Source organism: Amphiura filiformis, chromosome 9 (assembly GCF_039555335.1).
Source record: "Amphiura filiformis chromosome 9, Afil_fr2py, whole genome shotgun sequence".
Taxonomy (NCBI): Eukaryota; Metazoa; Echinodermata; class Ophiuroidea; order Amphilepidida; family Amphiuridae; genus Amphiura; species Amphiura filiformis.
The window spans coordinates 59395983-59407894 of record NC_092636.1 but is presented as its reverse complement, the minus strand read 5'-3'; positions in this window follow the sequence as shown (position 1 = coordinate 59407894).

Genomic DNA, 11912 nt, shown 5'->3' with positions numbered 1-11912 from the left:
CCTTTCATATTCAAGATATGGATTTTTTTCCCAAAAAGACCTAATTTTTTTTTTTTTTTTTTTAAAAAAAATCCATATCTTCAATACGAAAGGTCAAAATGTTCAATTGATCGTCGGCTTTTTATCCCACCTACATACACTTTAAGTATAAATCATCAGATTTATAAAGTTTACTTCGAGTACTGTTAAATATCAAAAATATCAATTTTAATGATTTGCCATAAAATGTGTATTACATTGCGAATTTCAAAAATCCAAATTATTTGATATCAGAAGGCCATTCTTCGTATTCAGAATGCAATTCGATATGTATGATGTGCTCTAATGTCCCACAATAAATACTGTCCAAACGTTCATACCCCAGCCCTTAAGTTATGCCATAAAATGCTGAGCTTGTGTAACACTTTATGAATAATTCCAGATGTGCTGTTAACCCTTTAATTGAATAGGTTATTACAACTGAATTGTTTACTTAAAATTTTTTAATTTTTATGAACTATTTTCATATTTTCTAATAGGCCTGATATCACCAATAGTGTGTTTTTAAGTTGTTAACGCTTAATTAAAATATGTTGCAATAACAAAGCAAGTGGGTGATTTCCATACGAGTGTATAATTAAGAAATATAGGGTAAGCCTAATGCAGTATCTGTTACACCCAAATAATGTGTCCGATGTAGTTGCCATTCATTATTCGGTTGTATTTTCTCACTTTTCTTTTTTAATAAAATGGATAAGAAGTCTAATAATGTTCTATTATAAAATAAGGTAGCTATGAACACTGACATATGTAGTTCTTGACCTATTCATGCTATTGTTATCTACAGAAGACAGCAGATGAGTTTGGTCTATATTCTATGGCTAAATGGTTTTGTGTTTGAATGCTATCTATAAAAGACAAGGCATCCTGTTGTGCGATAAAATTCAATCCATTGATGACAGCACATGATGCAGGGTATGATCAAATTTACATGCTATCTACTGTAGTCTAACGACAGCAAATCATATTGAGCGATTAAATGATATGATTGAAGTTACGATAAATGATATAATAATAATATACCATGGTGTGTCATTAATGATAATGTGTGATGTTAAAAGGCGACAGCACATCTTGAAGGTGATTAATGCTACCTTCTGAACTGAAAACATCACAAGCTATTTTCTAAAGATCGCATCCTGTTATGCGATTCATTGAAAACATCTCATGATTATGGATAAAATTAAATGCTATCTACTGTAGACAGCACATGGTGATTAAGTGAAATGCTGTCTTCTAACGAAAGCAAATCATTTTGTGACGATATCTGTTAAAAACCTTTGGTGGTGGGTATGATTAAATACTATAATTTACTGAACACAACATGTAATTGCTGTGTAATTTATATCCAACGAAGATAGCAAAATAATGATTTATGTGATATTAAAAGACAACATAATGCTATCTTCTCAAGAGAGCACATCTTGATGATTTTAAAATGCTACTGAACTGAACACATCCTATTTTGTGAATTACTGAAGGCATCACACAATTATGTATCAGATTAAATGCTATCTACGGTAGGCGGCACATGGTGATTGTGTTCAAATCACATACACCTTAATCCTATTCCTCTGTTATAACAACGTTTCTGAGTTATATTATAAGCAAACATGTCAAAGGTCGTACCCTTTTGTGATATTAAACCTAATTCTGGACCTGAATTCTGTGATGAGTCTTATTTAATCTTCTAACCAAACAAAATATGTTTAGTCGTCATGTATACGATGTAATAGAGAGTCGCACTGCTTTGGTCCTTGCAAAGAAGTGATTTAACCAGCACATGATCTTATAGTTCTTCTGGTAGTGGAGGAGAATCATCTTCGTCGGGGTGTCTCACAATTGTAGAATTACCAGCGTCATTCCCTTCCCTCCACTTAATTTTCGCACATTTCTATATACGAAAACTACGCCACAAACAACAGCTACCGTTACAGCACCTCCGATAGCAGCTGATAGCAACCCCAATAATGAGGCCAATTGTCCAGTTGCTTGGAAGTGGTATTTGATGTGTTGAAGGACTATTTGTTGTCGTCGACGTCATCATGGCGAGAAAGTAGGCTATGTAGAAAAAAGGAGAAAGTTAAATATTGGAAAGTAAAATTAGTGATCACGAACTTCCCCCCTTAATTGTATGATAGCAACCTAACTACATTCCCGCTCATTGTACGACACCTTTAACTTAGGTACTTCAAATACCCCCCCCCTCATTCCCCTGATCAATGTTGGTAGTTGTTGTTTTTTGGTCATGCACCCCTAGAAACATCCAACATTGATTAGTGGGGCAGGGGAGGGTTGTAGTAGTAGGGAAGGGTTCAGGTCAGGTCATATTTTCCCACCAGTTTTGGTTATTTAGCTTTAAATAGTGTAGTTTATTTCTGCAGAGTAATACACCTTTTTCGTAATTGACCACTTCGTTTGCCAAGTAGCCTAACTATATAAAGGACTATCTAGTTGAGACTTGGTACAATAGTACAAGTAAATAGAAGTATAATACGTTTAGCATTTTGCTACGTTTAATCTGCATAATTAATTAGAGGCTATTAGAGTTCATTTTATTTTTTCAAAAAATTAACCCTAATTAATTATGCAGATTAAAATTAACAATGTTAAACACAATACACTTCTATTGTGCTTGTCCCTTTAATTAACATGACTGACCATATATCTTTATATCTGATTTTAATTCTTGTGTGACAAGGTTCACCACTATAATCTTATCTACATTCATATCATTATTAATGTAGATAAGTTCATGCCGTTATACTGGGACTACGGTATGAGGACAAAGGTTTGAATCAGTCGTTTTTAATTTATGCAAAATAGTTTGAGTATCATAATTGATGACTGACTTATTCTCTAAGTTGAAGCTTGACGAAGAAAGTTAATTTTTAGCTTTTCAAGAAATAATAAGATAACATATACGCAATCTTTTCCAGTTACAAACGTTAGGCCTATCAGGTGGTACCATAGGCAGACCAACAATTACACGGTTCCTTCTTTAAAGGAGAATGGACCGTTGTTGGTCCGATTTTTATCATATGCTGTAGAGTGTAACTGTGATTGAATGAACTTGACCCAAATTCCTCAACTGTGGAGTTTCATCCTGGTTTCTTAAGACTTTTAATTAGATGTGAGATAAATGCGCATTTGAAGGTCTCTGAGAATATTGTGTGACAATCCCAAGATTTTCCCAATTTTAACACATGTTTGGCTTATAAATCTGGGTTATCCTTAATTGAATCAAAATATTGAATCAAGCCATAGCTAATGACCAAAATGCAGGTTTCAATTTAAGTACTACCAAAATACATTATGATGGAATTAGGCTACCAATCGGACTTTCCTCATTTAATGCAATGTTCAAAAATGATCAAATGAAAAGCTGAGGCGAAACAATTACAAAAGGAAGTTAGGCCTATGCAGTTAACAAACATTTACCTACCAGGGCAGTAAGCCCGGCAGTCTTTGATAGAATAAAAAGCTTCGCCCTCCAAGCAGTAGATGCTACAATCCATGCATATAGGAAACGGCTGTGTCTGGCAGAACTCTTCGTAAGATAAGCCACAGTCATCATGACAGCCTCCGGTCCATTGCGATTGAGGAAAAATGTCCTGAAAAGAAAAATAACGATTTTTCATTTCATAAAAAAAAAATTATGCCTCAAGGAAAATTTTGCTCTCATTAACACAACACAAATAGATATAGACATACATATTAGATACCATTAATGTGTTGAATGATGCCTATATTGCCTGCTTGGCGTGGATGTCTGGATGAACATGCATGGAGTCAGTTAATTTTACAACTGGGATCTTGATCGATCGAGAACAAAAGCTATACAAGCTTTTGTGTTTTCACTATAGTCATCCGCAACACTGACTGACATCGATATGGGTTCGAGTGGGGTTTTCGTGTGAGGTCAAACAGACGTGGTTTACGCAATCTAGGACCTATAAATTATTTGATTCAAGCAGCAATGCGTTTATAAATGGACCACACAAAGCGGGTAGCACAAGACGGAGAGAAAGATAAGATAGACACATACACAATGCATCTATGAATGCTTGCACGCAAATCACCTCCCATCCCAACACAAATTGAATAAAACGTATTTCTTTAGGTAGGCTACGCTCCAAAGAAAGTATACAACCTACCTGGTCATTGTGTGAATGTACTACTTCTAAAATACTGAGAAATACTAGTACCAAAGATGATATAGTCTGGAATATTCTGTTTGAAAAAATTAAGAGAAGAACACTGGTCAAGAAAAAAAAATTGTTAGTTTATCCAGAGTCGTTTTCACATTACGTATCCAATCCTCCATGATTTGTATTGAGTCAAAAATCTGTGAACTACCGCATTATACTAAGTTCTCCTCCTCACATACAAATGTATTCATGGTTTTGCACCTGTCTTATCTTCAAGAACTAATACAGGGTGTCCCAGAAATAATTACCAGGTGAATGAATTCGGACATAAGTCGAGAAATAGGCATCAAAATCCAAACATTTTAAAACCAGCGTGTAGCACATCTTATTATGCATCTTATACACAAATTATATCTGAATCGGTCGACTGATTGCAAAGAAATGAGCGATTATATAACGCATGCGTCAATTCACTTCATTCCAAGTAGTTTGACAGAAAGATCATTCAAGTACAACACAATGCCCACCCAGTGGTTAACTGTCGACAAGCTTTATATTTTGTTCTGTGAATCCTTTTCGTTCTTTTTAAACATTCCGTTTCCTGCAAAACATTTGATTAGGTTTTGTTCAAGTTTTAAAAACTGCAAGATACTGAAAATGAAAACTTGCATGTAAATGATGTTTGGTACTTGTAAATATCTTTTTGCGTTAATGTTGAAATAATTATTGCATAAAGAAGTATTGCATAAAGAAATTAAGCTGGCTAAAAAGTTTTCTAACACACATTGATGTTTTTGGAATATTTCCAAGAAATGTTAATGCAAAGTCTAAACATTTTAAAACTTCAACATGATGTTGCATGATATCAAAAATCACACGTAAAGCTGTTAAAGCGCTTGATCATTGTCATATTTGGCGCAAATGTTCTTTGGAAAGTTAAAATATAACATATTTGCATTTTGCACAACATAAAGAATTAAAGCCGAGAAGCTTCCAATTGCAGAAATTTCTCCGACAAACTGTTGTCCATCTTCAGTGAAAGCATGAATAACATAACGCCGTCGGATTATAAAATAGATAATGAGGACTAAATTTAATGAGATACAAACTTTTGGAAGGGGTGAACGAGTGTGAAAAAAAAACGCCTGTTGATCAAACTTGGAATGAACTGCATTGATGCACGCATTATGTAATCGTTAATTTCTTCGCAACCAGTCAATCGAATCAAAAACAATTGATGCCCACGTGGTGCACAATAAAATGAGCTATGCGTTACATTTTTAAAAAATGATTCCAATGTCTATTTCGCGACTTATGTCATTCACTCGGTATTCTTTTCTGGGACACCCTGCACAACATTGTACGCCTCCACATAGTCTTTGATCTTCTACACAATTTCGACTAAACAGCTCAGCTCAGTTCAGCTCAGCTCATCACCTCCTACTCAGTATGGTCATCGCTAATTTTCTTTTGCTGCCACTGAACTCTGGAACAGTTTGCCATTACATGTGAAAAACTCTATATAAGTATATAAGTTCAGGCTAATCAATGGGATGGAAGGCGTCACATGTTGTGACATAATGCGTGTATTCCACTTCATTCCAGTGCGTATACAATAATGGAGGTAACGTCTAAACGCAGAGACGACGAAACTTCCACAAACTGCCCATGCCTTTGGTTACGGAGGTAGATCAGTTGCATGGAAGTGGTGCTTGGGCGAAAATCAGAGGATGATTTAAGCACTTCCCAGCAAGTCTTGCGGTTAGCACAGCTGTGTGAGTGAACATGACACCACTGCCCACTGCATACACACGTGTATGGTGAAATTTGAATTTTGACAGATATATTTACTATAAAAACACCTACAAAAGGTTGGTCGATTTCACATTTTATGTTATCTACAGAAGGTGTGAATCATCCTTCATGCATAAATCACTTTAGATCTGAAATCGACCACGTAATAATGACACACGGGCAATTCTAAAACAACATCTTTTGCACAGAGTTCAATGGGATTTGAAAAGTAAAGTGGCAGTTGAAACTCTAGTGATAACACTTTTACAGTGCATGATGGGGCTTCCTTAAATCATCCTCTGGGCGAAAATATCATTTAAATTCCGGAATTTCAATTGCGTGGTTACGCCACGCCGTGAACATATATACAAGACAATGAGCTACAATATTTTTGGTGTGAGACTTTTGATCGAGTCTCCCAGTCATTTAGTCCTTTAGTACAGCTGCTAAGCTAAAACATTGTGCACTTTTTAGTATATAGAAGCATGAGAATTTCCACACATGAAGTTCAAGGTCCAATGTTGATTTTAAAGCCATATTATAACATTATCATACAAAATAGATTAGCATTTTTTGCCATAAAATGTTAGTTTTACTGTCAGATACATCCCTTTTATTTTTGAGCCGAACAACTACGGCAAAGCAAAGAAAATTGAATTTACTACCAGCGCATATGTCGCCAATACGTACCACTCCTTCGGTCATGTTATGATACGACCCTTTGTTGTGTAGATCACCGTCCCGTCCCGCACGCCGTGTACGTACTATGTGTTATGAACATCGTGTATGTGTTCGACTAATAATTCCATCGTAATAATAAGACGCCGGTTCCGGCGCTTTATTCAAAATCTCGGATTTTGACAAAACTACAGCACCTAGAGTCTTGACATTTGCAGGGTATATTGGTTTAATACAGTACAATATAATCGTGTAAAAAATGAATTTAAAAAAATCAGTGAGGGCGTCTTCAACAGCAAATGTTATAATATGGCTTTAAGGCGCTGAAAATATCATGATGTCAACACAGTGAACACCTTCCATCGCATTGATTAGCCTATTCTTATTGTCATCTTGTACATGTACGTAATGTGAAAGCGACAGGATATTGAATGAATGTTCGAATTCTACATTTTTCAGCTATATTGCAATACTTTGGCCAGTACTATGTGGGGAAAAACACTTTTTTTTTTCTCGGATCGACTTGGAACTCTCGGAGAATTTTACCGGGGTACATACTAGTATTGTGCTAAAATATCAGTAAGATCGGAGCATGTTTCATCCAGGCAGTAGATTTTCACAAAATCCCTATTTATTTGCCATTGCTTACCGTGTAACTCTATAAGCTTCTATAGAGAAATCAGTAGGAACAACATGATGCAGTCATGTCTGCAGTAGAATTCATCTCGACCTTTGCAGGACTTAACCCCATTAAAAGCTATTAAACCAAGATAACACTCATTGAAACAGCTCAACTGATTAAATCGGATCTTCTCTGGTTGTGCACAAGTGACTGTTTTCATGTGCGATATCGCAATAAAGCTGGTATTCATAGCTTCAGTTGAGTAACCGATTATAAAGGAAACGAAAGGAAACAATGTTATGTGTGGCTTTGTTCACGAAATCAGACAATGTCGTGCTTTTTGTAAACCAGCATTCTTGAAAATGAGCAACATAATGATTTTTGACTTAACACGGTTTGGAAATAATTTCTTCATATTTTTGGTGTTATCTGTCGTTTACATGTCCTTCCTAAAACACAAAAGTACGACCCTCTCCAAACACCTAAATTAGCTAAAAATTTAGGACATGTTACAAAACTATATTGTCTAGAATTTTAGAAGAGTACTTTTAATATTGGCCGGTTATTTTTCACACAGCGACGTTAACTAGGCAATGTACTATTACCTATAACATTAACTAAAAACACCAAAGTACGAATATTTCCAAACATCTAAATTAGCTAAAAATTTAGGACATGTTAAAAACTATATTTTCTAGAACTTTAGAAGAGTACTTTTAATATTGGCCGGTTATTTTTCACACAGCGACGTTAACTAGTCATATCCCCATACTGTTAACGTAGGGCTATTTGTAAAGGTCACGCGTCAATGGGAAAGAGCACTGTGTCGGTGTGTATAGGAAAACGGACAGTAACTGCAGTATGAGCTGGTAAAAGTAGGCATTCAGATGACATCATATCCAATATTAAACGCTTTGGGTAGTTTGTTTGGACCCTCTAGAACATCACCGAATAGCAAGCAATCTCCAATTGGTCACCATTATTTTTTGCAAAAAACATGTACATAGTCAAATATTGATGATATCTGAGCTGCTAAGTCAAGGTAGGTAGGGTAGGGGTAGCCTTATGGAGCATGTGGGCTATGGTGTTATCTGAATGCCTACTTTTCCCATATTACTGATTTCTCCATACAGAGCTATACAGTAAGAAATAGCACAAAAGTAGGGATTTTGTGAAAATCTCCTGGTGAAACATGCTTCGATCTTACTGATATTTCAGCACAATACTGGTATGTACCCCAGTAAAATTCTCCGAGAGTTCCAAGTCGGTCCGAGAAAAAAGTGTTTTTCGCCACACCCTATTGGCCAGTGTGTGTATTTGAAATAACAGTTTATACCACAAACAGGCACAGTTCGATGATATACTGTGATTAATACAATAGAACTGAACTTGAAAAATTTTTTTTTTAAAGCTTATAAAAGTTTAAAGGTTGAAAGCCTCATCAAAGTTGATGAGATTTTGGCATCTGAAGAAGGCTCATATCGCATAAGCCTATTGAAATTTAAGGTCTTAGATTATGTTTAGTAAAATATAAACAACAATTTATCGCAAACTTGGTTCATCTTCAGTAGCCATGATTGTGTTGCGCGTTGAACATGTTGAAGGGTCCTAACTTTAAAATTCTATATAATAATTATTATCCAAAAGATTAGTGCATCAATATTTCAAATGTTATATACATGCCTTACCTTATAAAGACGTTAAGAAATACCTTCTTCACACCGAGAATCATTTTGAATTTTTTAAATCGTTATGAGAGTATAATAGACCTGGCTACATGCACAAACTATACTTGGATTGCAAGGTCTCACAAGTAGTCTTTAATAGTTCTTTAGATTTGAAAAAATCTATATTTGTAAGGAAAAATTGGCCAAATGGTTAAGCAAAAGTGTACAAAAGACTATGCCTATTGAGACTATTAAGACTTGTGTGACAGGTATTTTTGATCCTTGTACCCTGCTCTTAAGAAAAGAAATAATTACTCTGTGGCATTTCACAGGTATGTAAATCTAAAACGGTTATTAATATAACCGGGAAATCCAGACAATTGGACTTTTGACATAAATAAGATAATAAGTAAATAAAAACAATAATAGCTATGAAGTTATGGGGAACTCCTAAACACGTAAGGTCTAAAATATAGGTAGTGCGTAAAGTGTGCCTATCAAACATGACAATGGCACAATAACCACATGGCTACAATGACTCGTATCGGTTCAAATTGGTCGTATTTCATTGCAACAGCAGTTTCTCAACTTCTGTAATACATGTTCAAAACCCGGGGGGGGGGGCACTCAACACAAATGACCATACGGATATGCTCCCCCGGAAAGACCCCCCTTTTGGGGTGTCGCAGCTCCGAAAGACCCCTATATTTGACCAAAATAAAGCTCCGAAAGACCCTTGATTTTGATCATTTCAGCTTTAAAAGACCCAAAAATTGCTCATTCCTCATATTTCTTGTTTTTTCAGGCGATTTTCAACCAAAAAGCCAAAAAAGACCCTTGATTTTGACTTTTCGCAGCTCCAAAAGACCCCATTTTACTTGTTCACAGCCCGGTTCGCAGCTCCGAAAGACCCCTTTTACCGGTACGCCGTCAGCTCCCAAAGACCCACCACTCAAAATTCCGGGGGAGCATACCCACCAAAATTTTTGATGTCCCCCCCCCCCCCCGGGGTTCAAAACCAGAAAGCCTTAACTCACTATGACAAGCTCTCACAAAATGAGGTTAGTCTGTATCTTTGTAATCTGTGGTCAACACACAGTCATGTCGTGTTGCGTTAGCGGCTAGTGGTGTGATCTTTGTTGACTTTGACCATAGACCATAAATGGTCTATGCTTTGACGCATTCAGAAATTCCCAGTAGAGTTATTGTCCTATGGACGCAATAAGTAGACCAAACACAACTATTGCCGGAGCTGGATCTTTACCATCCGAATCTTTTATTTCCTTTCATTTACACAGTTGATCAAGTGTCAACTGTGTTCTTCATACTTAATTTAATATCGCATATCACTTCAGACAGCTATATCATCTGATATTTTAAATAGATATAAATTCAAATTCATTAGCGCCTCAGACAGCTATATCATGTGGCTTATTCTTTAAAAGCAATATATATCAATCATTGAAATCATATATGTATCAGACAGCAATATCATCTGATACCCTTTTTACGCAATCAGACAGCTATATCATCTGATATTTTAAATAGATATAAATTCAAATTCATTAGCGCCTCAGACAGCTATATCATCTGGCTTATTCTTTAAAAGCAATATATATCAATCATTGAAATCATATATGTATCAGACAGCAATATCATCTGATACCCTTTTTACGCAATCAGACAGCTATATCATCTGATGCCATTTATGGTCCTGAAGTGAGACGACCCACTTCAAATCCCAAACAGCATATTTGGCTTGGACCTAATCATTACTCATTTCCGGAATTAGGACAACCCCATTCAATTTCCAAACATCCTAATTTGGAATTGACATTAAATATTAAGTATGTGAAAACATTCCCAATGACTTGCTCAAATGCAGCAATGTATCTCCATTTTGATTCATATATTGGACAAAATGGTAAAAAGCAAAAGAAACAATGCCATTTAATATCATATTTTTTATAAAGGGAGTGGTGGGTGGGTTTTAAAATTTTCCTGACCTCTTCGGATGGTATCGAAACAGCTTATGAATTTTCCCGGCAACAATTTCTGTGAAAACAGCCACGCCCCCAGAACCGCTGCCTATGGTTGGCTACTGGCACGCGACTCGACACAGGGCATGAATGCACAACAGGTGTCGGACTGATGTCACAACACGCATGGCACCACCTTTTATTGATCTACAGGACAATGAAACCCTTTTCAACAAAACCCAGGGCTTATTACGCCAATGACAATTTTGGTTTTGATTGAAGTTTGCTCAATCAAAACCCGATTACCTAAAATATCAAAGTGTTCCGATTTCGAAAAAAAAGGTTTCCATATGTTCGTCTTGATTGAACAATTCAAATAAATATAGGATTACACAATCAATTGCCTTTAGCTAGGACAACAAATAATATGTTATAATTTACTTGGAATTGTGGATCATCTTCTCAAAAAAATGATTTAAAAAATCCAGCGCTCTTGATCAGCATTTTGTTATAAAAGGAATGGACATTATTATTTGATGTCTTATAATTTCACAGATAAAAATACATCAATAAAATACTTAAAACTTTTCATGTTCTTTCAATGAGTGATAATATTTTTTATTCAATACAATATTATTTATGATTTGTGCTGTCTTTACTATCAATATTTCTTAAATACATCTGTCTCCGACCAGCAGAGGTTATAAATATTCTAAATCAACAGACTTATTTGAATAATATAAAATATAACAAATTAATAATTAATACGGAGATGAGTGTTTTGTCATAGACATGACAAAATGGCATTTAACATGTTTAATGGTTATTTTACAAAGCGCTCTGACATACACGGCTACCAGACAAGACACGTAAATGATCTCAGCTTGACAAATAATAAAAAAAACATTCTCTGATCATTCCATCCGAGCTACTGGACCCACTTTTTGGAACAGTATAAATAAAAAAGCAAAGACTTGCAAAT